We start from the raw sequence: 26,008 nt of genomic DNA, 5'->3' as shown, positions 1-26,008 counted from the left end.
ACCCGCCGGCAATGGCCGACACCCGCGATCTCGCGGGCGTCCGCCATTAACCCCTCAGGTGCCGGGATCAATACAGATCCCGGCATCTGCGGCAGTTCGCGATTAAAATGAACGATCGGATCGCCCGCAGCGCTGCTGCGGGGATCCGATCATTCATAACGCCGCACGGAGGTCCCCTCTCCTACCTCCGTCCGGCTCCCGGCGTCTCCTGCTCTGGTCTGTGATCGAGCAGACCAGAGCAGGAGATGACCGATAATACTGATCTGTTCTATGTCCTATACATAGAACAGATCAGTATTAGCAATCATGGTATTGCTATGAATAGTCCCCTATGGGGACTATTCAAGTGTAAAAAAAAATGTAAAAAAATGTAAAAGTAAAAGTAAAAAAAAAGTGAAAAATCCCCTCCCCCAATAAAAAAGTAAAACGTCCGTTTTTTCCTATTTTACCCCCAAAAAGCGTAAAAAACATTTTTTATAGACATATTTGGTATCGCCGCGTGCGTAAATGTCCGAACTATTAAAATAAAATGTTAATGATCCCGTACGGTGAACGGCGTGAACAAAAAAAAATTTAAAAAGTCCAAAATTCCTACTTTTTTAATACATTTTATTAAAAAAAAAATTATAAAAAATGTATTAAAAGTTTTTTATATGCAAATGTGGTATCAAAAAAAAGTACAGATCATGGCGCAAAAAATGAGCCCCCATACCGCCGCTTATACGGAAAAATAAAAAAGTTAGAGGTCATCAAAATAAAGGGATTATAAACGTAGTAATTTGGTTAAAAAGTTTGTGATTTTTTTTAAGCGCAACAATAATATAAAAGTATATAATAATGGGTATCATTTTAATCGTATTGACCCTCAGAATAAAGAACACATGTCATTTTTACCATAAATTGTACGGCGTGAAAACAAAACCTTCCAAAATTAGCAAAATTGCGTTTTTCGTTTTAATTTCCCCACAAAAATAGTGTTTTTTGGTTGCGCCATACATTTTATGATATAATGAGTGATGTCATTACAAAGGACAACTGGTTTCGCAAAAAACAAGCCCTCATACTAGTCTGTGGATGAAAATATAAAAGAGTTATGATTTTTAGAAGGCGAGGAGGAAAAAATGAAAACGTAAAAATTAAATTGTCTGAGTCCTTAAGGCCAAAATGGGCTGAGTCCTTAAGGGGTTAAGGGGGGATATGATAAACGTATATAAGTATATAAATGGCCCATACAAAAAATATGGAGAAAAACTGTTCCAGGTTAAACCCCCCCAAAGGACGAGGGGGCACTCCCTCCGTCTGGAGAAGAAAAAGTTTAGTCTCAAGGGGCGACACGCCTTCTTTACCATGAGAAGTGTGAACTTATGGAACAGTCTACCTCAGGAACTGGTCACAGCAGGAACAATTAACAGCTTTAAAACAGGATTAGATACATTCCTGGAACAAAATAAGATTAATGCTTATGAAGAAATATAAAATCTCATCCCTTCCCCAATATCGCGCCACACCCCTACCCCTTAATTCCCTGGTTGAACTTGATGGACATGTCTTTTTTCGACCGTACTAACTATGTAACTATGTAACACGGCCAATGGTTGGAGATTTATCAAGACCTGGTTTTGATAAATCTCCCCCCAATGTTTTTAGTGCCGAGGAAACAGAGCAGCAGAATCCCATTGAAATCAATAGGACTCTGCTGCTGCAGAATGTCAGTGTGGAATATTAATGCAGAATTCCGCACGGACATTCTACCATGTAAACCTACCTTAAGACGACCTTGATATGGATGTCTTTCTGCACTTAAACTACAACCGGTAGCTCTTATGACATGTCACAGAGACACACTAAATGGGCTCATAGACTGAGGCCGGGTTCACACAGCAGAATTTTAGCATCAATTCCTTGTCCACATAAATTTTTGTAGCATTCCGCATCTTTACTGCATTTGCAGAATTGATGCGGAATTCGGGCAGAATTTCTGAATGCTTCCTGCATGATTCCGCAGCACAGTTAAAATGGTGGCCTTTTTTAAAGCTAAGGTTAAATTCTGCACGATTCCCGCACCAATTCTGCATTTTGTGCAGAAATTCACGCTCCATTGACTTCGGTAGGATTCTATAGCCGAATTCTGCAAAATTAGAAATTAAACTTATATTTTTCCGGAAAGCGAAATGCAGAATTTCTGCATCAACGATTCTGCAGTTGAAATTCTGCAATGTGAGTTATGTTGCAGAAACCCATTAAAGTCCATGGGCATACATTTATGTGGCATTTAATGCCGAGATATCATGCAGAATTCTGTGCGGGAAATTCTGCTGTGTGAACGGGGCCTTATAGTGGAGCCGTCAAGTGAAGTTGGACAGAAATAGCTGCGAACGAAGTCCGCTTGCTGCAGAATCCTATTGACCCTTTATGGGTCCAGATTCTACCGGAAAAGTGAACATGGAATCTACTGGAAAAAGCCCATTAGAATAAGATGTTAATTTCTACTGCTTATATCCACTGTAAAATTCCATGCAAAATAAACCTGATTCCGGGCAGTGCTGATCCTTGCTGAATTTCCTTACGCTAAGTTTCTACTTGTTTTTTTGTCCTGCAATTTTTGGTTTGAAAAAAATGCAAAAAAAAAAACACCTGAAAAAACGGCAGTGCAATTTCCCACGCCTGGCGTTTTTTTCATTTGTGTGGAAACTGCATTTTTGTCACCTTGGCAGTTTTTTTTTTTTTGTACCCAAGGATACAGTAGTGATGGAAAAAAAATGTATTTAACGAAATGTAATTTTTTTTATAACTACATTTTTTATTAATTTTTAATAAAGTGTATGTGTTTTACTTTTTTTCCTCTATTTTTTTTTACATTTTTTAGGTAGTACTACTACTCCCAGCATGGAACAGACTGTTCCATGATGGGAGTAGTAGTACCGGTAGTAATAGACATATCGCCCCGGGTATCAGTCATGACACCCGGTGTGATTGTTCATAATATAGCAGAGATGTGGAGCGGTTCTATACAGCGCTCGCATCTCTGCTCTGTACTCCGACCAGTGATGTGAATAGAACATCACTCATTAATATTTTCCACCCAGAGTGGGGATTGGCCGGATGGTTGCAGCCAATCACCGCTCTCAGAGGGAAATATGAATGAGTGATGTTCTATTCAGTGGCCGGAGTATAGTGCAAAGATGCGAGCGCTGTATAGAGCCGCTTCACATCTCTGCTATAGACAGGTCGATCGACAGGTCAGTAGTGACACCCACTGTGATCTGTTCTTACCTGCAGGTACTACTACTCCCAACATGGTGCACACTCTGCTCCATGCTGGGAGCTGTAGTACCTGCATTAAAGGAGATCTGTAGTGCAATATAACTTATCGGATAGGGGATAAGTTATAGATCGCGGGGGGTCCGAGTGCTGGGGCACCCTGCGATCTCCTGGACGGGGCCGCAGCAGTATGCTGGAAAGGGGCATCCGTCCCCGCATGACGTGACAGCCAACACGCCCCCTCCATGTACCCCATAGAGATACATGGAGGGGGCTTGTCTGCCGTGGCTTTCTGCTGGGGACGAAACTTCACTTCCTGCAGACTGCCGCGGCCCCCGGGAGGTCCCAGTGTTCAGACCCCCCGCGATCTATAACTTATCCCCTATCCTTTGGATAGGGGATAAATTAATTTGCGCTTGAATACTCCTTTAATTGACAGATTGCAGCGAGTGTAACTTCTGACACCTGTTGCGATCTGTCTATTAATGCAGGTACTACAGCTCCCAGCATGGAGCAGAGTGTGCTTCATCTTGGGAGTAGTAGTACCTGCAGTTAAGGAAAGATCACAGCGGATGTCACTCCTGACACCTGCTGTGATCCTCCTGTATAATGTATAGATGCGGCCGTGATTGGCTGGAACCATCTGGCCAATCACAGCTCTTTGCAGGAAATATGAATAGGTGTATATATATGGCAGTGCAGGGGACCATAGAAGAGCGGCCGGCCGCACCTATACATTATACAGGAGGATCGCAACGGGCGATCTGTCAATTAGTACAGGTACTACTACTCCCATCATGGAACAGTGTGTTCCATGCTCAGAGTAGTAGTACTACTTTAAAAAATGTAAAAAATAAATAAAAAAAAAGTTAAAAACACGCACACTACATTTTTATTATTGCCAGCTACATTTTTAGGTCCCTGCCCGCTCACATAAATTGATCCCTGTTTAAAAATTAATTAAAATTTTGTAATAAAAAAGATACATTTCGTTAGATACAATTTTTTCCATCACTACTGTATCTTTTTTTATTTTTTTTTTTAAATGGTACCCTACGAAATTTTATTAAAAAAGGTATCTCCATCACTTTTTTGGATCGCTAAAGTCCAAAAGAGAATAAAAGCCGCCTGTAAAAACGCCAAAGTTAAAATCCACATGGCGTTTTTCTTGGCCTTTTTTTTTATAGCGCTGGTCCCGGCAGCCGATCTCCTGAATGGTGTTGACAGGGTGCTCCCCCTGTTCACCAATGGTGGCCCCGTGATACGATCACGGGTTGCCGTTTGTTGCTATGGCAGCAGAAGGCCAGCTGATGGCCTCCTGTCTACGAGCTACGGAAGCCGGTGAGATCCAGCCGCAGGCTGTACTGTGTGCAGCTCATCAGGTCACTGTGCTCCAGTACAAATGTATTGCAGCATAGTATAACCTGTAAAAAGTGAAAAATTAAATAAAAGGTTCTTCAATAAAAGTATGAAGTGTAAAGAAAAAAAAAAAAAGCCCTGTATTATCATAAAAAAAACCACAAATCATATACATACTAGGTATTGCCACATCCATAATGATGTGTACTATAAAGCTATAATGTAAATTATTCCGCATGGTGAACGCCATAAAAAAACAACAAAAAAGCGCAAAATAGAAATAGCAAAATAAAAAAAGATCAAAAGGTAGCATGTATGATACCAATAAAAAGTACAGCTTGTCCTCGTATGGCAAAAATACGGATAGAACCATATGGGAAAAAGTAAACCGTATGTGTTTTTAAACCGTATACTGTTTTTAAAAAAAACATACGTTTTTGAAAATGTTGTCCATTTTTAATGGGAGGGCTGTTGGGTGGGGACTTTAGGATGCAAATGCCCATGTGCAAAGTAAAAACCGTATACGGTTTCCCATATGGAACCGTATACATGTGCGTTTCCCATTGACGTCCATGTTAAAAAAAAAAAAAAAAACGTATACGGTTGTAGTAGGTTTTTAAACCGGAGTCAAACCCGTAGTTTTTACTTTGCACATGCGCATTTGCATCCTATAGTCCCCACCCAACACCCCTTTTTTTTATTTTTATAAAAACGGATGGAACCGTATGCACTCTTTAAAACGCATACGGTTTACTTTTTCCCATACGGTTCCATCCATTTTTTTGCCATACTGTTTTCTTTAGAAAAACTGATTGAAAACTGTATGGCAAAAACGTGGTGTGAACCCTACAGGTCTGTGAGAGCCAGAAATCTTGCTTGTTTGTAGGTGACCAAATACTTGTGTGACCAAATACTTGTAGGTGACCAAATATTTCCCACCATAATTTGCAAATAAATTCTTTAAAAATCAGACAATGGCCCTCATTTACTAAGAAAATCGGGTTGTAAGTCTATGTTGCTTTCTTACCCAACTGCTTTTTTCCCCTGGTATTTATTATTATGTCGCATCCTGTTTGTCGCACGTGGGTTTTGTAGGTTTTGGTTTCCAACTCCTCTGAGCTGTCGGGAAAAAATCCACAACAATTCAACAAATTCGGGTTGGAAACCTTAATAAATACGTGGGAAAGCTCAGAAATGTTGGGTTACGCCCCTTTTTCGGGTTTGGGAGAATCCACATCGGGTCCGTCGGGAAAAAATGTTGCATCGTGTCGCAGACTGGCGCACGATGTCTGCGACATGGCGCAGACAAAGATGCGCCAAAACAAACCCGACAAAAGAGGTCGGGTTTAGAATAGTAAATGAGGGCCAATGTGATTTTATGGATTTTTTTTCTCCTTCTGTCTCTCATAGTTGAAAATTACAGGCCTCTCTCATCTTTTTAAGTGGGAGAACTTGCACAATTGGTGGCTGACTAAATACTTTTTTGTCTAACTGTAGTTCTATGGGAGAGCCGAAGATTGCCAAGTGGCTCTCCCATAGAACTAGATGGAGGGGGCGTGGAGGCCTCCACTTCGGGCGGGGGTCGTGACGCGCTCCTGTGCTAGTGCACGGGGGCTCCAAACACGAGATCGCGGGGGGCCCCAGCACTTGGACCCACCGCTATCTAAAACTTATCCCCTATCCTTAGGATAGGGGATAGGTTTTTGAGCATGAGACTTGTCCTTTAACCCTGGCGGTATGATTCTGTCTGGAAATTTGTACCAAAAGCGGTACAATTTTTTGCATTGAATTTCACATCTCCCCCGTCACATTCCCCCTCCCTTGTCACATTCCCCCCCCCCTTATCACATTCTCCTCCCCCTTGTCACATCCCCCCTTGTCACATTCTCCCCCTCCTTGTCACATTCTTCCCATCTTGTCACATTCCCCCCCCTTGTCACATTCCCTCCCCTTGTCACATTTCCCCCCCCTTGTCACATTTCCCCCCTTGTCACATTTCCCCCCCCCCTTGTCACATTTCCCCCCCCCTTGTCACATTCCCCCCCCCTTGTCACATTCTCCCCCCCCCCTCCATGTTACATTCCCCTCCCCCCCCCCCCGGTCACATCCCCCCTTGTCACATTCTTCCCCCCCTTGTCAAATCCTTCCCTCTGTCATATTCCCCCCTTTGTCACATTCTTCCTTTGGCTGTTCGGGCATGCTGAGAGTTGTAGTTTTGCAACAGCTGGAGGCCCCCTGGTAGGGAAACACTGACTTTTAGTATTTTTCTTTACCTGCTCTGGCCATCCCCCGCCACAGGAGCCGACCCGAGCAGATAATCACATGTTTTCCCGGGGGTCGTATCGCTATATCGCATTGCTTTTGGGATATATCGTGCAGCCCGGCCAGCAACTCTGCAATTCTACCCCGAGCGTGATTCGGGGTTACCGATCCTGGCGGGGAAAATTAACCCTGAGTCACGCTCGGGATAACCACTCAGGAGGTTAATGGCTATTTTTTTTAATTTATTGTACCCATAGCAACCAATCACAGCTCAGCTTTTATTTTGTTGCTCTGGTAAAATAAAAACTGAACTGTGATTAGTAAATTGGACACATTTTTGTTTCCAAAAGGTGGCAATCAATTCATTCTTTTTATTACCTTATTTTTAAAGCTTTCCCTGGTACAGGTTCTCTCATTCTCCACCCTGCTCTGATGTATAATGTGCACCTAACGTGTAAGGAGGCAAATAGTACTAACATCTCGCTCTTTCTCTACAGCTCAGCTGATTTTGTTGCCATCATGTAAGTTGAGAAGATCTACATTTTCCCATGTTTGACAATGGTTAGTATATTTTTTAAGTGAACCATACTGTATTTGTTTCTACTGACAGCAATAGATAAAATGTAGAGATAAAAATTGATTGAACGGTGCCCAAGTAGGATCCCAATCTTACAATATGAAAGTAGACTTGGTACTCAATTGATGTGTACCTGTCATTAACAATTGATGTGTACCTGTCATTAACAATTGATGTGTACCTGTCATTAAAAACTTTTATATAATATAGATAATACCATTATATGGATATTTGTAACATAAAAAAATTGTATATTTTTGTCCCTACAGCTATTGCCTGTATGTCTCTGTGAGGAGTCCAAATACAGGAAGTGAGAGTGGACAAACTGGGGTCTGTCTAGTGTGGACAAGCAGGACTGTGCACTGAGGACAAGCAGGACTGTGCACTGAGGACAAGCAGGGCTCTGTACACTGAGGCTCTGTGACAAGCTCCCGGCTCACACATGAGGATGATTGACAGGCCAGGAGTCTGCACAGAGCACTGCTTGTCCCACTCTCACTAACTGTATATGGACTCCTCATAGAGACACATATTCAATAGCTGCAGGGACAGAATTTTTTACCCATAAATATACAAATTTTGTAATCAATGTATATTACAAATATACATATAATGGTATTATATAAAAAGGGTTTAACGCTAGGTACACTTGAGGTTTTTATTTTAGCAATCCACATACGGTACATATATTTGACCTTTCAGTCCCAACGGACATTCATCAGCAATCCGGATTGCTGTGGAGGCTGATGTGGATAAAAGGAAAAGACCATGCTCTGTGAGAGAGAAATTGTATGACTGCGACAGGAAAAGTCGCCAATGTGTATTGGGATCGAGAAAATTTCGCCACTTTCTTAATCCCCATGTTTATGACACATTGCGAATTATTCTGTTGCTGTCATACAATTTCTCTTCCTAAAGGCAATGTTTACATGGCGTAAAATGTGCGGAATGTCTGCACAGAAAACGTGCAAGCATCCAGCACATTTCAATAATCCGATGTGCGGTAGGACCACTCGGAAATGCGCTCATAGACAGCAAAGCCTTTCCGAGTCAAATCCACAAAAAGAATAGACAAGCCTATTCTTTTTGCTGACGCAGGAATTAGGATGTTTCTGCTGTAGAAATTCTATTGTGTGAACAGAACAGTCAGCAGAATCTTATTGAAATCAATGCAACAGTGCTACAGCTGAATGTCCGTGCAGAATATTACTGCAGAATTCTGCATGGACATTCCATAGACGTGAACATACCCTTACAGCGCCTTTTGCTTTTATCAACATCAGATGGTAAAACAAAATTGCACCTTATTAAATGGAGTACACCTGCTGCATTTGGAATTGTCTGACTATTTACATTTTCTTTTACGCTTGCTAGACTTTGCGGCACTAATTTGTGACTCTTTGTGACCTTGCTTAGTTTACTCTTAAATCTTGACCACACCTACTTCTACTGACATGCAGCTGACATTGCTCTTTGTTTCACTCCTGAGATGAAGCAGAACAACCGAAAAGCTTAACGTTTGCATGAACCCAACTTGATACACCATCTTGGTTTAAAGGGGTATTCCAGGAAAAAACTTTTTTATTTATATCAACTGGCTCCAGAAAGTTAAACAGATTTGTAAATTCTATTAAAAAATCTTAATCCTTTCAGTACTTATGAGCTTCTGAAGTTAAGGTTGTTCTTTTCTGTGTAAGTGCTCTCTGATGACATGTGTCTCGGGAAATGCCCAGTTTAGAAGAGGTTTGCTATGGGGATTTGCTTCTAAACTGGGCTTTTCCCGAGACAGGTGTCATCAGAGAGCACTTAGACAGAAAAGAACAACCTTAACTTCAGAAACTCATAAGTACTGAAAGGATTAAGATTTTTTAATAGAAGTAATTTACAAATCTGTTTAACTTTCTGGAGCCAGTTGATATATAAAAAAAAGTTTTTTCCTGGATAACCCCTTTAAGGTCTCCCTTGCGATTTGTGCTCCTTTCAAGGAATCTGGTCCAGCATCTAAGGGAATATTCATACTGTGTAATCAATCACAGTTTTTGCAATCACAAATCCAAAACCATTATTTGTCCACTATTGTGAAAGTTACAGCAAAAATTTCAGTGTGTGAATAAACCTTTGTTCACATCATGTTTTACTAGAATAAAATATCCAAACGTATAATGGAAAAAGTGATGCATTTCTATAGCTTTAGGCTAGGATTCCACTTGGTTTGTTTTCCTGCATTTTTTTTCACAGAAAAAATGCCAGTGCAATTTCCTGCGTCAGAGGTTTTTTATCCACTGTGATCTTTCCTTAACTGCAGGTACTACTGCTCCCAACATGGAGAAAACTCTGCTCCATGCTGGGAGCTGTAGTACCTGCTTTAATAGACAGATCGCAACAGGTGTCAGGAGTGACACTCTCTGCAATCTGTCTATTAATGCAGGTACTACAGCTCCCAGTATGGAGCAGAGTGTGCTTAAGGAACAAGTGCCTTTTTTCTCTTTTTCTTTTAGTTTCATTACAGAAAGAAATGGTTCTGTATATATATGTTATTTGGACCTCTGAACTGGGCAGCTGCAAACACGTTTTAGTGCACAAAAAAAAAAAAAAATTTTTTTTTATCTGGACGTAATCCCTTGATTGTAATGTATACATGCCGATTTGGTCATTACACTCTTTTTCTTCTTAGCATCCACTCTTGATTTCAGCTGTACAATACTGATGCAAAATATTATGCCTTAAATATGCCAGAAGAATACACTTCCGTCATATGCCTGTAGCGGAGAAAGTTATGGAAACCATACAGTATACGGCTGATAAAGAGCATAGACATGATGTCATAATATTGTCAAGTTATAATGTTTTAGTATTTCACTAGGCTATGCTACAACATTGTGACTGATAGGGGGGGGGGGGGGCGCTACATGACCGTTTTGGATGTGGCCAAAAATCACTGAGGGACATGTATCAATAATGGTGTAGCAATGTGTGATTTTATGTATGCTTTTTGCTATAAATGGTGCGTTTTTGCGCCAGATTTATCATTTGTCGCAAGCCACTTGTTAAATTTGGAGCCTATAAAATGCGCGGAATCCTGCCCCAGAATTCCAGGCAACATTTTCTGGCTGTGTTGTAGCAGCTGAAACTTGTTAATTCTCCACTTGGATTTTGCCCTGCTTCACAAAGGTAAATCTAACACAGGTAGTTCCTTTTTCTAACTTAAAATTCTGTTCCTAGGCTTGATAAATGTTTTACTTTAGCCATGGCTAAATGTTGCTTTTTCAACTAGCTAGCTTCACACACTTAAATCTAACCCAGTTAGTTCCTTTTTCCAACTTAAAAATCTGTTCCTAGGGTTGATAAATGTTTGATTGGGATAAATGTTTCTTTTTACCTTAGCTAAACATCATTTTTTGGTGTTTTTTGCTTTGTGGTCCTTTTAAACAAGCTTTTTTTTTTTTTTTTTTTTCTTTACATGGGTTAAGGTTTTTGTTTTTGTTTGTGAACTTGAAAACAGCCACGTACTAAGACATTGGTAAGCCACTTTGTTTGGCCTGTGTTCTACCTTGTAATGTTGTTTAGCTACTTTCTGTGTCACTTTTTTCTTGGTGCAAGTTTGCGACCTAACGGGCATGATTGCGCCCGAAAATGCACCAAAACAAAAGTCGCAAATGATGAATTTCATTCCAAGGCATGATTTGTAACTGAAATCACGACTAACAAAGTGAAATCAGTGATTTTGTTCTAAACCATTTGGTGCAAAAATTTGTTGCAAAAAATGACAAGGAAAAATTGCGACAAATCACAGACAAAAAAACAGGGTAAAAAGCTTCATACATACCCCCCACTGTGTCCAATGTGTGTCTTACGCTGCAACACACCTAATGTAAATAAATGGGGCCACACTGCGACCCACAAGTGGCTGCAACTGCATCCTCACAGTCATAAAAAATCATCTCAGATGGATTTCTTGCAACTTGTCAGGTCACCACTGTCTGTTCTAAGTTGCAATGTGATCGATCTATTTACATTAGGTGCCACACAGCCTGATACACACAGTGATCACACGCGATCACAGTCACAGCCAAAATCACCATGTAGCCCCATCTTAATTCTTTATTCTTGATAAAAAAACATTTTCTTCATACATATAAATGACTTTCACTGGCTGCATCTTGTTTATTGCTTATTTGTAAACTTTTTTAAGGCTAAGTCTATGTTCACACAGTTGAATTCTGCAAAGCTTGCAGAACAGAATTGTGGAATTGTGCCGGAATTCCGACAGAATTCTCAGAACACAGAATTCAAGCAACATTGACTTAAATGAGATTCTTCCCATGAAGTCTGCAAAATATACCGTATTTTTCGTCCTATAGGACGCATCGGCATATAAGACGCACCCAATTTTTAGGGGCAAAATCTAAAAAAGATAAAGATTTTGAACCCAATAGTGGTCTTCAACCTGTGGACCTCCAGATGTTGCAAAACTACAACTCCCAGCATGCCTGGACAGCCGTTGGCATGCTGGGAGTTGTAGTTTTGCAACATCTGGAGGTCCGCAGATTGAAGACCACTGCATAGGAGGTAATACTCACGTGTCCCCGCCGCTCCGGACCCGTCACCGCTGCCCTGGATGTCGCTCCATCGCTGTCGCCGTGTCCCTGTCGCTCTGGAACGTCTCTGCTGCCGGCCGGGTATCCTCGCTCTCCGTCGCTGCCATCATGTCGGTACGCACGCCGACGCACGTACGCGACGACATGATGACGAGGAAGGAGAGCACCGGCCATACAGGGGATCCCTGAACGGAGAAGACACCGAGGAGGCAGGTAAGGTCCCCCCCGGTGTCCTGTAAGCACTAACCCGGCTATTCAGTCGGGCTGTTCGGGACCGCCGCGGTTAGTGTCACTTTCGCTTCAGACGCGGCGGTCAGCTTTGATCGCTGCATCTGAAGGGTTAATACAGGGCATCACCGCGATGTCCTGTATTAGCCGCGGGTCCCGGCCGTTGATGGCCGCAGGGACCGCCGCGATAGGGGTGTATTCGCCGTATAAGACGCACCGACTTTTATATTTTTGTGGAATGCAAAAAGCAAGAGACTGCAGAATCTTATTGAATTCAATGTGCAGTAAATTTCTGCAGACTTTCCGGCAGAATTTTTCCGTGGAATTCTGCATGGAAATTCTGCCGTGTGAACATAGGGAGATTTATCATAACCTGAGCAGTTCTGATAAAGTTGACCAGCTGCCCATAACATCCAGATTCCTTCTTTTATTTTTCAGAAAACTTTTCAAAAGTAAAGATGTTGGTTGCTGTGGGCAACTGGTCAACTTTTTCTTAGTGCAAGTTTAGATAAATCATGTTTTGCACCTAGTTTGTCACTTTTTTTTTTACAGACGTTATGGGTTATGTGGTGTTCCTGTATACACCTGATTCATTTGCAACTTTTTAAGAAGTCACAAACTTACAACATTTGCATATGTTTTTGGCAAAATACGACAAAAAACACATAGTGACGAGCAGAAAAAAATGTCCAAGAAATCCTAATGATAATCTAGCTCCTCTGGTGATGGCATTTATTTATGCCCCATAACGGAAAGTATTACTGTAGCTAAACAAAAGTTATATTTGCAATGTTCCCTTTGTGCAAAATTGCATTGCAGATATATTGCAGTGTCTGTGTACATTGACCTGTGTATAGTGCAAGCTTTACACCGTGGCTGTCTAGGATTAGAAATTCAGGTTAACAATACTCTCTTCTTAATTCAATTATGTACAGATCACATCTTCATAGATAAGATTAGTCTTTTAACAAATGTGATTAGTTTTCTTCCTTCACTGTTGTCTGCACTGACGGCACTGTCACCAACAATAATGACTTCAGGTTTTTGAGTTTAGGTTTTATATATATATATATATATATATATATATATATCTCATAGACTCTTATTCCTGTAGTGAACCCTCACATGCTCTGCTGATCACACCAAGGGTCAAGCTGCAGAATAAAGGTTGTGTTTATACAGGGTGTTTTCTCTGTGTTTTTTCTCATTGATGAGATCCAGCATCGTGTTGTTACCTTTGAGTAACTGGGAAAATATATTTGTCTGGTGACACTCTATAGCATTTTTCTGGTATTTGTGGTGTATTCTGCAATGTTTATCTATTTCAAACAATGATTCCTCGTAACACAGCCAAAGATACATGCTAATACTATTTATAATTTTTTTTCTTTCTATGATTTTGGCTTGTTATATGTCAGACATACCTAGGTTAGAATTTATCATCTATGTATGTGATCAGTGGGGCGTCATTGGCCGGACACATGTGAGAACTGGGGTTTGTTGTCTCTCTGTGTTAATGGAACATTGGTCAAGGATGCATACTGCACACAGGGAGACAACGGATTATTTTCTTGTGGTTGGTGGGGGTCTCGCTGCTGGCATCAGATACTTATCACCTATTATGAGGATAGGTGATAAGTTCTAATCTTTGAAATGTACCTGTCAGATCCCACAACAAAAAATGAATATGTTACTCATTACCTAATCCTGACCATATAAATATAATTTTTATGCCTCTATCACCTATATTTATTAGGGATCGACCGATTATCGGTTTGGCCGATATTATCGGCCAATAATCACGATTTTGGGCATTATCGGTATCGGCAATTACCTTGCCAATAATCCGATAATGCCCCACGACCGCCCCCCCATGACCCACCACACCGCGTCGCACACCGCACCGCCCCGGCCCCATTGCCTCCCCCATCCCTTGTTTTATAATTACCTGTTCCCGGGGCCCGGGGTCCACGCTACTTCTGGCTCCTGCGTGACGCGACGTCACCATCAGTGCGCACAGTTACAGCTCAGGAGGACGCCACCGGAGCCAGATGTAGAGTGGACCCCGGGCTCCGGGAACAGGTAATTATAAAACCGGGGATGGGGGAGGCAATGGGGTCGGGGCGGTGCAGTGGGGGGGTGCGGCGCGGTAGGGGGGCACGGAGCGGCGGTGGGGGGGGGGGGTAGCGGTCACGGTGGCAGTGATAGGATTCAGGAGGACCCCCGGACAGGCAGGCGGAGAGAAGTGGGCAGTGGCGGCGGTCTATGGCACCGCAAAAGCCACTGCAGTTCATTGATTTAAAGCGCCCGCTTTAAATCAATGATCTGCAGCGGTGTCGCGGGGGGATAAATAGCCGATAACTTATACCGGAATATCGGTATAAGTTATCGGCTATCGGCCCTTACCTCCAATGATTATCGGTATCGGCCCTAAAAAAAACTATATCGGTCGATCCCTAATATTTATTATAAAAAATACCTCTTTTCATTAGCTCATAGCATTAGAAATCCTCTCAGGGGAGGGGGCATATCCCTCCCTTGTGGTGCTGGAAGATGATTGGTGTCTGGTGGGAGGAGATGTGTCCCTCCCTTGTGGTGGTGAAAGATGATTGGTGTGTGGTGGGAGAGGGTGTGTCCCTCCCTTGTGGTGGTGGAAGATGATTGGTGTGTGGTGGGAGGGGGTGTGTCCCTCCCTTGTGGTGGTGGAAGATGATTGGTGTGTGGTGGGAGGGGGTGTGTCCCTCCCTTGTGGTGGTGGAAGATGATTGGTGTGTGGTGGGAGGGGGTGTGTCCCTCCCTTGTGGTGGTGGGAGGTGATTGGTGTGTGGTGGGAGGGGGTGTGTCCCTCCCTTGTGATGGTGGGAGGTGATTGGTGTGTGGTGGGAGGGGGTGTGTCCCTCCCTTGTGATGGTGGGAGGTGATTGGTGACTCTGCTCATGCAGCCTTGGCCATGAGTTATCTCTTGTCCAGTCAACAAAATATAGAGTTTTTGGATCTGACAGTGCTCATTTAAGGGCAGATTTGTTGCAGAAATGTCTGCTGTTGAAATTCAGTTCAGTTCATCTGATTGTTTTCCATTCTGCAGCAAGCACATGGATTTCTGCAAGCTCTATTAAAATGAATGGAATTTCTGCATACATTCCATTCAACAAATCTGCTGCATGTAATTATGTCCTGAGGATCCGTTCACACGGGCAGATTTCATGCATATTTTGTTACCACTCACTTAAGTGGGTCAGCAGAAAATCTGCAATAGTGACAGATTTGCGGATTTTCCACGGACTCATTCAAGTCAAAAGTAGAAAAATCCTCAGCGGATTTTCTGCAACAGATATGCTTCAGAAAATCAGCACTTATTCCGCCAATGGGAATCGACCCAGAAAGAGATTAAGAATTAAAATTAAGAATCAACATTAAGAATGAAAATAAGTAACTTTTCAGTATACTCCACTATCCCCTTGCCACAAGTCTTACACAGATGTTTCTTACTGACACTGCTATGTGATAACTTGTCATCCATAGTAATTTGCTTCCATATCCATACTCAGGTGATGTGCTCACCATCATGTAGCATTGTCAGAGGCTTCACAGGTAAGTGGGAGTATGTGATGAACATATAGGATAGAAAGGAGATGGATGCTGCTTTTTTTATAATAGAGTAGTGGAGTCATGGAGATGCTGAATAGACAGGGCTGGTTTCCTCCTGACTCAGCCGACTTCTCAGCACAGTAAAGTAATCTGAGCTTCCTGTGTTAGTCAGCACGCAGCATTTGGTGCAGTAGAGAACACATAGACATGTAGGTGTCCCTGTGGTCAGGGATTGTTACTGGGGCTCACTATTTCTCTGTGATTCTTTAAAGATACCTCCCTATAATGAGTGAGTTTCCATGACATCTGTGTATATCCTTCTGTGCACTTCTTCCTCCCTAAGGACTTTCCTTGTGCAGCTTCTACAGAACAACTCTGAAAACACAATGCTCATTTTCTCTTCTCTTCCTTGTATCCAGTAATATAAAATCCCCAGTAAATATCAGGCCTATAGTTGTCCTTGTTTGAAAAGTTTATAATTGTAATCAGCTTTTTCTCAGGCTCTGTTCACACTGTTTCAGATGCTTCATTGGTAGTTTTGTAAGATTTGACAGAAAGAATCGCACAGTGTGCAGCACTGAGTCTTTAGGTTCCATTGGGCGCTGTCAATGTTTTTTTTTTTTTTTGACAGGTTTAACACTGATTTCATGGTTTTTATTATAATAAACACCATGACTGCAGTGTAAATAGAGCCTTTTGGTAGGTTAAGATTGAGGAATTTCCGGCCCAGAGGATTCCACCCAAAGAATGACCAAAGCCATTCAGTTGCAGAAATTCTGCGGCAGACTGTGCAGTGGGATCTCATGGACAACAATGGAGATTCTGCTGCACTGGAAGTTCCAAGCGGTATTTCTAACCGAAATTCCTCAATGTGAATCTATCCTAATGTTTACACGCCAGAATTTCTGCATGAAAATTCTGCATATCCCACCAAAATCACCAGGTTCAGCTGAAGGTTTTCTAATGTGTATGGGGGCCTTTATGTATATTTTGGTAATAGTTTTATTTGACATTATCTTTATTGCACACATTTTCCGAACTTACATCAATTTTGCATATTAAATAAAGATATTTAATAGAGATGAGCGAACTTACAGTAAATTCGATTCGTCACGAACTGCTCGGCAGTTGATGTCTTTTCCTGCGTAAATTAGTTCAGCTTTCAGGTGCTCCGGTGGGCTGGAAAAGGTGGATACATTCCAAGGAAAGAGTCTCCTAGAACTGTATCCACCTTTTCCAGCCCACCGGATCACCGGAAAGCTGAACTAATTTATGCAGGAAAAGTCATCAACTGCCGAGCCGAGAAGTTCGTGACGAATCGAATTTACTGTAAGTTTGCTCATCTCTAATATTTAAAATCAAGTAGTTCACTTTAACACAATGACAATTAAAGGGGCACCCCGGTGGAAAACCTTTTTTTTTTTTTTTTTTTTTTTTTTTTTTTTTTTTAAATCAACTGGTGCCAAATTTGTAAATTACTTCTATTAAAAAATCTTAATCCTTCCAGTACTTATTAGCTACTGAATACTACAGAGAAAATTATTTTCTTTTTGGAACACAGAACTGTCTGCTGACATCATGACAACAGTGCTCTCTGCTGACATCTCTGTCCATTTTAGGAACTGTCCAGAGCAGCATATGTTTGCTAGGGGGATTTTCTTCTACTCTGTACAGTTCTTAAAATGGACAGAGATGTCAGCAGAGAGCACAGTACTTGTGATGTCAGCAGAGAGCTCTGTGTTCCAAAAAGAAAAGAATTTCCTCTGTAGAATTCAGGTGCTAATAAGTACTTGAAGGATTAAGATTTTTTAATAGAAGTAATTTACAAATCTGTTTAACTTTCTGGCACCAGATAAAAAAAAATAAATAAAAAAAAAAAAAAACGTTTTCCACCAGAGTACCCCTTTAAGTATAGTTATTTCACCCCCTTTTTTTTTACCACATCCACTATTTCCCCCTCCCCTATGCGCTTCAGCTGTAAAAAAAAAAAAAAAAGAGAGCGAAATAAAAAAAGAAAAGGAAAATATAAAACATTTTTTCAGACTCAAGACCAATATAAATTGCCCTTTCCTTGCCATTTTGGAAATATTCTAGACCGTATTAGTAGCCAGTAGGCAGGGTTCACATCTGTGTCAGAGATTCCATTGGGCTACTCCATCATGGATTCCATCTAAATCACTGGCAAAATAGGGCAGAATGCTTTTGTCCTGTATAATGCTGGACACCGCAACTCTATCCTAAGGGCCCCTATTGAAGTCAGGGGGATACATTGTGTGCTATCAGTTTCAGTGATGCAGAACCATTCTATGACAGTATACGAGTAGAACAAAAGAAAATATTAGTGTTGCTGGAAACTCAGACTTACTTAAGATTTTATTTACATTTCAGCATTACATTAAAAATTCCTATTGAGGCAAGGAAACTTGATTTTTTTTTTATTTTTGCATTCAGGGGCTTGGAAAGCTAAGTGATAACTCAGTGAAAGCTGTAATGGCATCCATATTGATTATCCGCCAGCTTTCCCAAAGGCCCTTTTACACAGGGAAATTTTTGCTAAATGACCCGATTATTGCCCTGTGTAACAGGCCCAATGATCCGCCACCGAATTTGATAACACATATTCACAGGCTGATCCCAAAAAAATCATAGTTTGTTGCCGACAATGATGAAAGTGAAAGGCTACACAAACCATGAAGTAATTGTTTTTTTGGCCATTTGCTCCCAGTAATGAGCCCATCTACAGTCTCCTTCAGCTTCTGTCAATTAAAGGGGTATTCCAGGCAAAACTTTTTTTTATATATCAACTGGCTCCAGAAAGTTAAACAGATTTGTAAATTACTTCTATAAAAAAATCTTAATCCTTCCAATAGTTATTAGCGTCTGAAGTTGAGTTGTTGTTTTCTGTCTAACTGCTCAATGATGATGTCATGTCCCGGAAGCTGTGCAGTTCCTATGGGGATATTCTCCCATCATGCACAGCTCCCGGGACGTGACATCATCATTGAGCAGTTAGACAGAAAACTTCAGAAGCTAATAACTATTGGAAGGATTAAGATTTTTTTAATAGAAGTAATTTACAAATCTGTTTAACTTTCCGGAGCCAGTTGATATATAAAAAAAAGTTTTTTGCCTGAAATACCCCTTTAACTTATAAAGGGATGTATGTAGTGTGTATTGGGCAGCTGTCTGCCGGTGTAAGCTGACCCAGTATCCAGTAAAGAGCAGTGAAAAAGAATATAAAAAAATGTAACAAGTGACAACAACTTCTTTGATATATAAGGTAAATGTTCTGTAATGAAAACTCTTCTTCCTCCACCTGAATGTCTTCCTGAAATTGAAACCTTGGGTTTGTCCTGGTATATATTTAACCTTTTGGTGGATAATGAATAGCTAGAGGCTAAATCTCTACGATAGAAGTGTGTAGAAACAACAGTGTGAGGTGGAAAATCCAGTGTGTGTGTGTGTGTGTGTGTGTGTGTGTGTGTGTGTTTCCTGCAAAATATCAGGGCAGACATGGCATCTATTTTCTTTGAGCATGGGGAAATCAGAGAGCAAGAGGAGAACATACAAACGCTATGTACATGTGATTCATTTCATAGCAGATCAAAGCACTGTGACAATATTGTGCTCCCAGTGTGAATACCTTTCTATTTGAGATGTGTATTATATGTTGATTCACATGTACATTTTGATGGAGAGTTACCGTATATACTTCAAGTATAAGCCAACCCGAATATAAGCCGAGGCCCCTAATTTCACCCCAAAAACCCAGGAAAGGTTATTGACTCGACTATAAGCCTAGGATGGGAAATACATCATCCCCCCCCCCTGTCATCATCCAGACCCCCGTCATTAACACCCTCATCATCATCACCCTGTCATCATCCCCCCCCTTCATCATCACCGCCTGTCATCATCACCCTGTCATCAGCCCCCCCTTCATCATCACCCTGTCATCATCCCCCCCTTCATCATCACCGCCTGTCATCATCCCCCCTGTCATCATCCAGACCACTATGATCATTCCCCCCCTTCATCATCACCGCCTGTCATCATCCCCCCTGTCATCATCCAGACCACTATGATCATTCCCCCCTTCATCATCACCCTGTCATCATCCCCCCCGTCATCATCCAGACCACTATGATCATTCCCCCCCCCCTTCATCATCACCGCCTGTCATCATCCCCCTCTGTCATCATCCAGACCACTGTCATCATTCCCCCCCCTTCATCATCACCGTCTGTCAATCCCTCGGCTGTCCGAGCATGCTGGGAGTTGTAGTTTTGAAACACCTAGAGGTCCGCAGGTTGAAGACCACTGCGGCCTCCGTCATCATGAAGACCCCCCCCCCCCTTTAGTTTTCTACTCCCCTCCCCTCGGAGGGAAGGAAGGGTGAGCTGGTCCGGGCCATCTATGCTGCAGGGACTGTCCGGTTGGGAGGGTTAGTTGTTCCAGGCTGTCCATCTTAACCGGGAGGTCCTCTTCTCTGCTCCGGGCCCGGCCCCGGACTATTGACGTTACCTTGACGACGACGCACGGGGAGGCAATGTCACTAGTCCGGGGCCGGGCCCTGAGCAGAGAAGAGGGCCTTCCGGTGAAGATGGACAGTCCCCACCGGACGCTCCCTGCAGCATAGATGGCCCGGACCAGCTCACCCTTCCTTCCCACCGAGGGGAGGGGAGTAGAAAACTAAAGGGGGGGGGGGGTCTGGATGATGACGAAGGCCGCAGTTGATGGCTGTCCGGGCATGCTGGGAGTTGTAGTTTTGCAACATCTGGAGGTCCGCAGGTTGAAGACCACTGAGAAGGGATTGACAGGCGGAGAGATCACTCGAGTATAAGCCGAGGGGGGCGTTTTCAGCATGAAAAATAATGCTGAAAAACTCGGCTTATACTAGAGTATATACGGTATCCTGTCCAGAGGAAAAGTTACCCAGTTGCCCATAGCAACCAATCAGCCCGCTTCTTTCATTATTTAATAAGGCCTCTGCAAAATGAAAGAAGCGATCTGATTGGTTGCTGTGGGCAACTTCTCCTCTAGACAGGTCTCGTTAAATCTCCCCCTTTAAGCTTTGTGAATCATTCTAGTTCAGGCCATAACATGAACATGTTGATTATGCAGTCCTGCTCCGGTAGGTTGTGTACATCACACAGAGCGTTCACATTACCAGGATACAACTGGTGAAATATCTTGTAAACAATTTAGAAAAGAAAATGTCTGAATTGTACTTTGTCTGCTATAATGTGATATAGGAAGGGAGAGGGGGTGTTCATAGTGTGCTAAGGGTTCCACATTTGTCATTAAAAAAATAATTGGAAAAAGTGTTCTGCTGTTCTGTTTGATAAACAGGGTGAATGGCATTGCCTTCTAAACTTCTGCTTGCTGTAGAGAATAGAGGCATTCATGTTTACAAAATAGGATGAAACTGATTACATTATTGCTATGTATTCAGTCTTTCTAATCCCTTAGTAAAGCTGGTTATACCCATTAGATAAGTGTTTTCTGAACTTACTAACTTCAGTGGGATAAAATGATCATCTGTGTATTATTATGTGTATGGGGTCCTTCCAACTCGCCCCAGACAGCAGATGTCGGAGAGAGAAGGATCCTCTATGTTGGATTTCAACTGCCCAGTCCTTTCATTCTTTAGGAGATAAGCTGCTGCCTGAGGAGTCTGAAGGAGGGGCCGAGGGGTTTGCAGGGGACAACAGAGTGAAACAATGCCCGTTAAAGGGGTACTATGGTGGATAACAATTTTTTTAAATCAACTGGTGCCAGAAAGTTAAACAGATTTGTATATTACTTTTATTTAAAAATCTTAATCCTTCCAGTACTTGTCAGTATACTACAGAGGAAGTTCTTTTCTTTTTGAATTTCTTTTCTGTCTGACCAAAGTGCTCTCTGCTAACACCTCTGTCCATGTCAGGAACTGTCCAGAGCAGGAGCAAATCCCCATAGCAAACCTCTTCTGCTCTGGACAGTTCCTGACATGAACAGAGGTGTCAGCAGAGAGCACTGTGGTCAGACAGAAAATAACTATACAACTTCCTGTGGAGCATACAGCAGCTGATAAGTACTGGAATGATGAGGATTTTTAAATATAACTAATTTACAAATCTGTTTATCTTTCCGGCACCAGTTGATTACAAAAAAAAAAAATGTTTTCCAGCAGAGTACCCCTTTAAATAATTTTTTATGCTCTATTCGTAGGGATCAGGAGAACATAAGAGGGAGTCAGTCGAATGAGCATTTATCTGACAGGTATCGTATGTGTATGACCATCTTTAGATCTTGCTGTTTATCTAAAAAGGATTTGTAAAAATTCCGAGTCATGATGCAAAATACTGCATTCAGATTAGAGATGAGCGAATTTACAGTAAATTCGATTCGTCACGAACTTCTCGGCTCGGCAGTTGATGACTTATCCTGCATAAATTAGTTCAGCTTTCAGGGGCTCCGGTGGGCTGGAAAAGGTGGATACAGTCCTAGGAAATAGTCTCCTAGGACTGTATCCACCTTTTCCAGCCCATGGGAGAACCTGAAAGCTGAACTAATTTATGCAGGAAAAGTCATCAACTGCCGAGCCGAGAAGTTCGTGACGAATCGAATTTACTGTAAATTCGCTCATCTCTAATTCAGATGTATGGATTAGATTTTCAGCTACTGAAATTTTAGCAGCAACTCTGTTTGCCCATACTTTTGTGACTATTATATATTTAGCACATTTAAAGTAAAACTACAACTCCCGTCATGCCGATCAGGACAGGCAGTGAGTGGTAGTTTGACGACCCACATGTTGGGGAACACTTCTTTATGCTGAAGCATTTAAAGAAGCATCCGCTATGCAACCGTAACTATGTAGCATCTTGAAAATGCCCAAAAATGTATACTCAACATGTACTAGAACAGCGGTCTTCAAACTGTGGCCCTCCAGATGTTGCAAAACTACAACTCCCAGCATGCCTGGACAGCCAACGGCTGTCCGGGCATGCTGGGAATTGTAGTTTTATAACATCTGGACGGCCACAGTTTGAAGACCGTTATACTAGACAGTTGCAGATCTTATTATTTACCAGAAGTAAAATTTTCTTTAGGCAGCCCCCTTTAATATTCTCACAATACGTTTGATCAATAGATGTCTTGATTGTACTGATGCCCTCCCTTTCCTTCTGTCTTACACATATCCCTATATGACTCACTACTCTTGTTTCTATTACAATCACTTTGTTCTTCATTCTTCTTGTGCGACGCCCTTTTCCTCTGTTTGCAGAGAGTTTCACTGCTATCTCTCACCGAATGTTTATCCAAAAACACACAGGGGGGAATTCATCAAGGGATTTACACTGGATTTTTGGTGTATATTTATCACAAAAAAGTCACACGTGCAACTTTTTGTGGTACGCTGGCCTTTGCGATTTCTCCCAATCTTGCTGTTTTACACGAGTTCTGTTTTTTGCTTAGCTGTAGGCAGGGATTTACTAACTGCGACTTTTGTCGCAACTGGGTTAAAAAGTTTCAAATCTACACCCAAAAAAACTTGGCTTACAAAAAGTAGCGTAAAGTTCCGCCCGCATCTAACACCCACTGGCCGCCCGCATCGATCACTGGCTGCCCACATATACCACCAGCTGTTGTAAGACTACAACTCCCAGCATACCCTTACAGTGAGGACATTATGGGAGTTGTAGTCTTGCTAGCTGGTGGGTGTTTAATGCTGGTGGTATATGCAGGCGGCGGGTTGTATATGGGGGAGGTGTGACGTGGTGGCATATTGCAGGCAGAGGGTGGTATATGCGAGAGCGGGTGATAGATGTGGGCGGTGGGGAGCAGAGCCGGCTGGCAGGGAACCATGAATATAATACTATGGCACTGTAATCTCATATTCCCCGCCTGGAGCTGTGATTGGCCGAGGAGTCTCGGACAGTCACAGATTGAGGAAGGAAAAATGAAACTACAGTGCCGTAATTTCATATTCATGGTAGCCGGCCGGGGAGCAGATCGTTTGTCACCTGCGCTGCATGACTACAACTCTCAGCATGCCCTTACAGTAAATACATGCTGGGAGTTGTAGTTGTGAGGTGCGGGCAGGTGACAAGCACTCCGCCCCCCGGCCGGCTCACAGGAATATAAAACTACGGCACCGTAGTTTCATATTTCCCTCCTGAAGCTGTGATTGGCCGAGACCCCTTGGCCAATCACAGCTCCGGGTGGGAATATAAATTACAGTGCTGTAGTATTATATTCATGGTTCTCGGCCGGGGAGCGGAGCGTTTGTCACCTGCCTGCACCTTGCAACTACAACTCCCAGCATGTCCTTACTGTAAAGACATGCTGGTTTGGTGGCCCAGTACGGGAGTTGTGTTACCCCGTACTCCTGCTGCTTTGTCAGTTAACCTCATTCAGTGTCCCCAGGGCCCCCTGCATTAGTTTCCCCATTGTAAATATGTTATACTGTGTAAAATGTGTTATCACTTTAAGAGTTATACCATGTGATATACCATGTGATTGTTACCCAGGAGGTACCAGTGACCAGGTAATCCCAGGGGGGACCCATGGGCTCCCTGTTGTCTCCCCCATATAAGCCCTGGGTGGAGCTAGCTCTTTCTCTTTTTTGCATCAAGTCTTTGCTGAGGTCAGTCGTGCATAGTGTTTGTGTCCAGAGTAGTGGAGGCCTCAAGTCCTGCAGCCACAGTCAAGTGCAAGTAAGATAAACCTGCAGCATTGTCCGTCATCAGTCAAGTCAAGTCAGTCTCTGTCAAATTGTCAAGCAACGTGGCCTGCACTAAATTGCCTAGTCCTACTACAAGTCCCAGCAAACCCTTAACCCCTTAGGGACTCAGCCTATTTTCACCTTAAGGACTTAAAATTTAAGTTTTTTTCCTCCTTTCCTTCTAAAAATCATAACTCTTTTAATTTTGCATCTACAGACCCATATAAGGGCTTGTTTTTTGCATCACCAATTGTACGTTGTAATGACATCACTTATTTTATAATATCACCTGCGGCGAAACCAAAAAAAAAATTATTTCTGGAGTGAAATTAAAAAAGAAACGCCATTTAGTAATTTTGGGGGCTCCCGTTTATACACAGTGCACTTTTTGGTAAAAATGATTCCTTATCTTTATTCTGTATGTCCATACGCTTACAAGGATAGCCAGTTTATATAGGTTTTATTTTATTTTAATACTTAAAAAATTATAAACTACATGCATCAAAATTAGTATGTTTAAAATTGGCACCTTCTGACCCTATACATTTTTTTTTCCCGTGTGGGGCGGTATGAGGGCTCATTCTTTGCGCTGTCATCTGTAGTTTTTATCGGTACCATTTTTGATTTGACCGTGTGGTTTAGCTAACCTAATATTTTAATAGTTTGGACATTTACGCACGCGGCGGTACCACATATGGTTATTTTTATTCTTTATTACATAATTTTATTAAAAAAGGGGGGTGAAAATTTTTTTTACACTTTTCTTTTTTAGCACCCATAGGGGGCTAAAACATGCAATCTTCTGATTGGATACACTGATCAGTGTTATGCCATTGCAAAGCACTGATCAGTGTAACCGGCAATCTGCTGCTCTAGCATGCTACAACGGAGAGGCAGGTGAGGATCCTCCCGTTTACTGGTAAGCTGATCAGGACATCACGATTTTGTCGAATTTTTCGAAAATTGTTTCAATGCGAATTTATTCTTGGCAGATCTATATTAAAAACAGCTATTTCTGGCCTACAGAGAGCCTCAATAGGGGTATAAAACACTTTGCTGTGTTCTAACATGCATATGGAGTGTGCTGGGGTAGTGAAATAATACTGTTATTCAGAATAACATGCAGATTACCGGCATTGCTTTTAGAATCACTTTTGCAGAGCGGCACAATGACAGAACCTGGAGGTGGCATCAGTATGAGGAGACCATATAGTGGCTGAATGACACAGTGTGGAGGTTTTGGCAGCATAAGGAGACCATATAGTGGCTGAATGACACAGCGTGGAGGTGTTGGCAGCATGAGGAGACCATATAGTGGCTGAATGACACAGCTTGGATGAGGCTGAAGCAAGAGGAGACCATATAGTGGCCGAATGACACAGCGTGGAGGTGTTGGCAGCATGAGGAGACCATATAGTGGCT

At 42.2% G+C, this 26,008-nt stretch overlaps 1 long non-coding RNA gene across 4 annotated transcripts in view; it reads left to right on the top strand.

Moving 5' to 3' along the window:
• LOC130296329 (uncharacterized) overlaps positions 1-26,008 on the top strand; it is an 88,920-nt gene that overhangs the window by 17,938 nt on the left and 44,974 nt on the right. For all 4 annotated transcript variants that reach the window (XR_008849177.1, XR_008849175.1, XR_008849174.1 and 1 more), the window contains exon 2: positions 7,380-7,443. This is a non-coding gene — a long non-coding RNA (uncharacterized LOC130296329). The remainder of the gene's footprint in view (positions 1-7,379; positions 7,444-26,008) is intronic.

Source organism: Hyla sarda, chromosome 12 (assembly GCF_029499605.1).
Source record: "Hyla sarda isolate aHylSar1 chromosome 12, aHylSar1.hap1, whole genome shotgun sequence".
NCBI lineage: Eukaryota > Metazoa > Chordata > Amphibia > Anura > Hylidae > Hyla > Hyla sarda.
The sequence above is the reverse complement of the archived record's forward strand: the minus strand, read 5'-3'. Positions and strand labels throughout refer to the sequence as shown.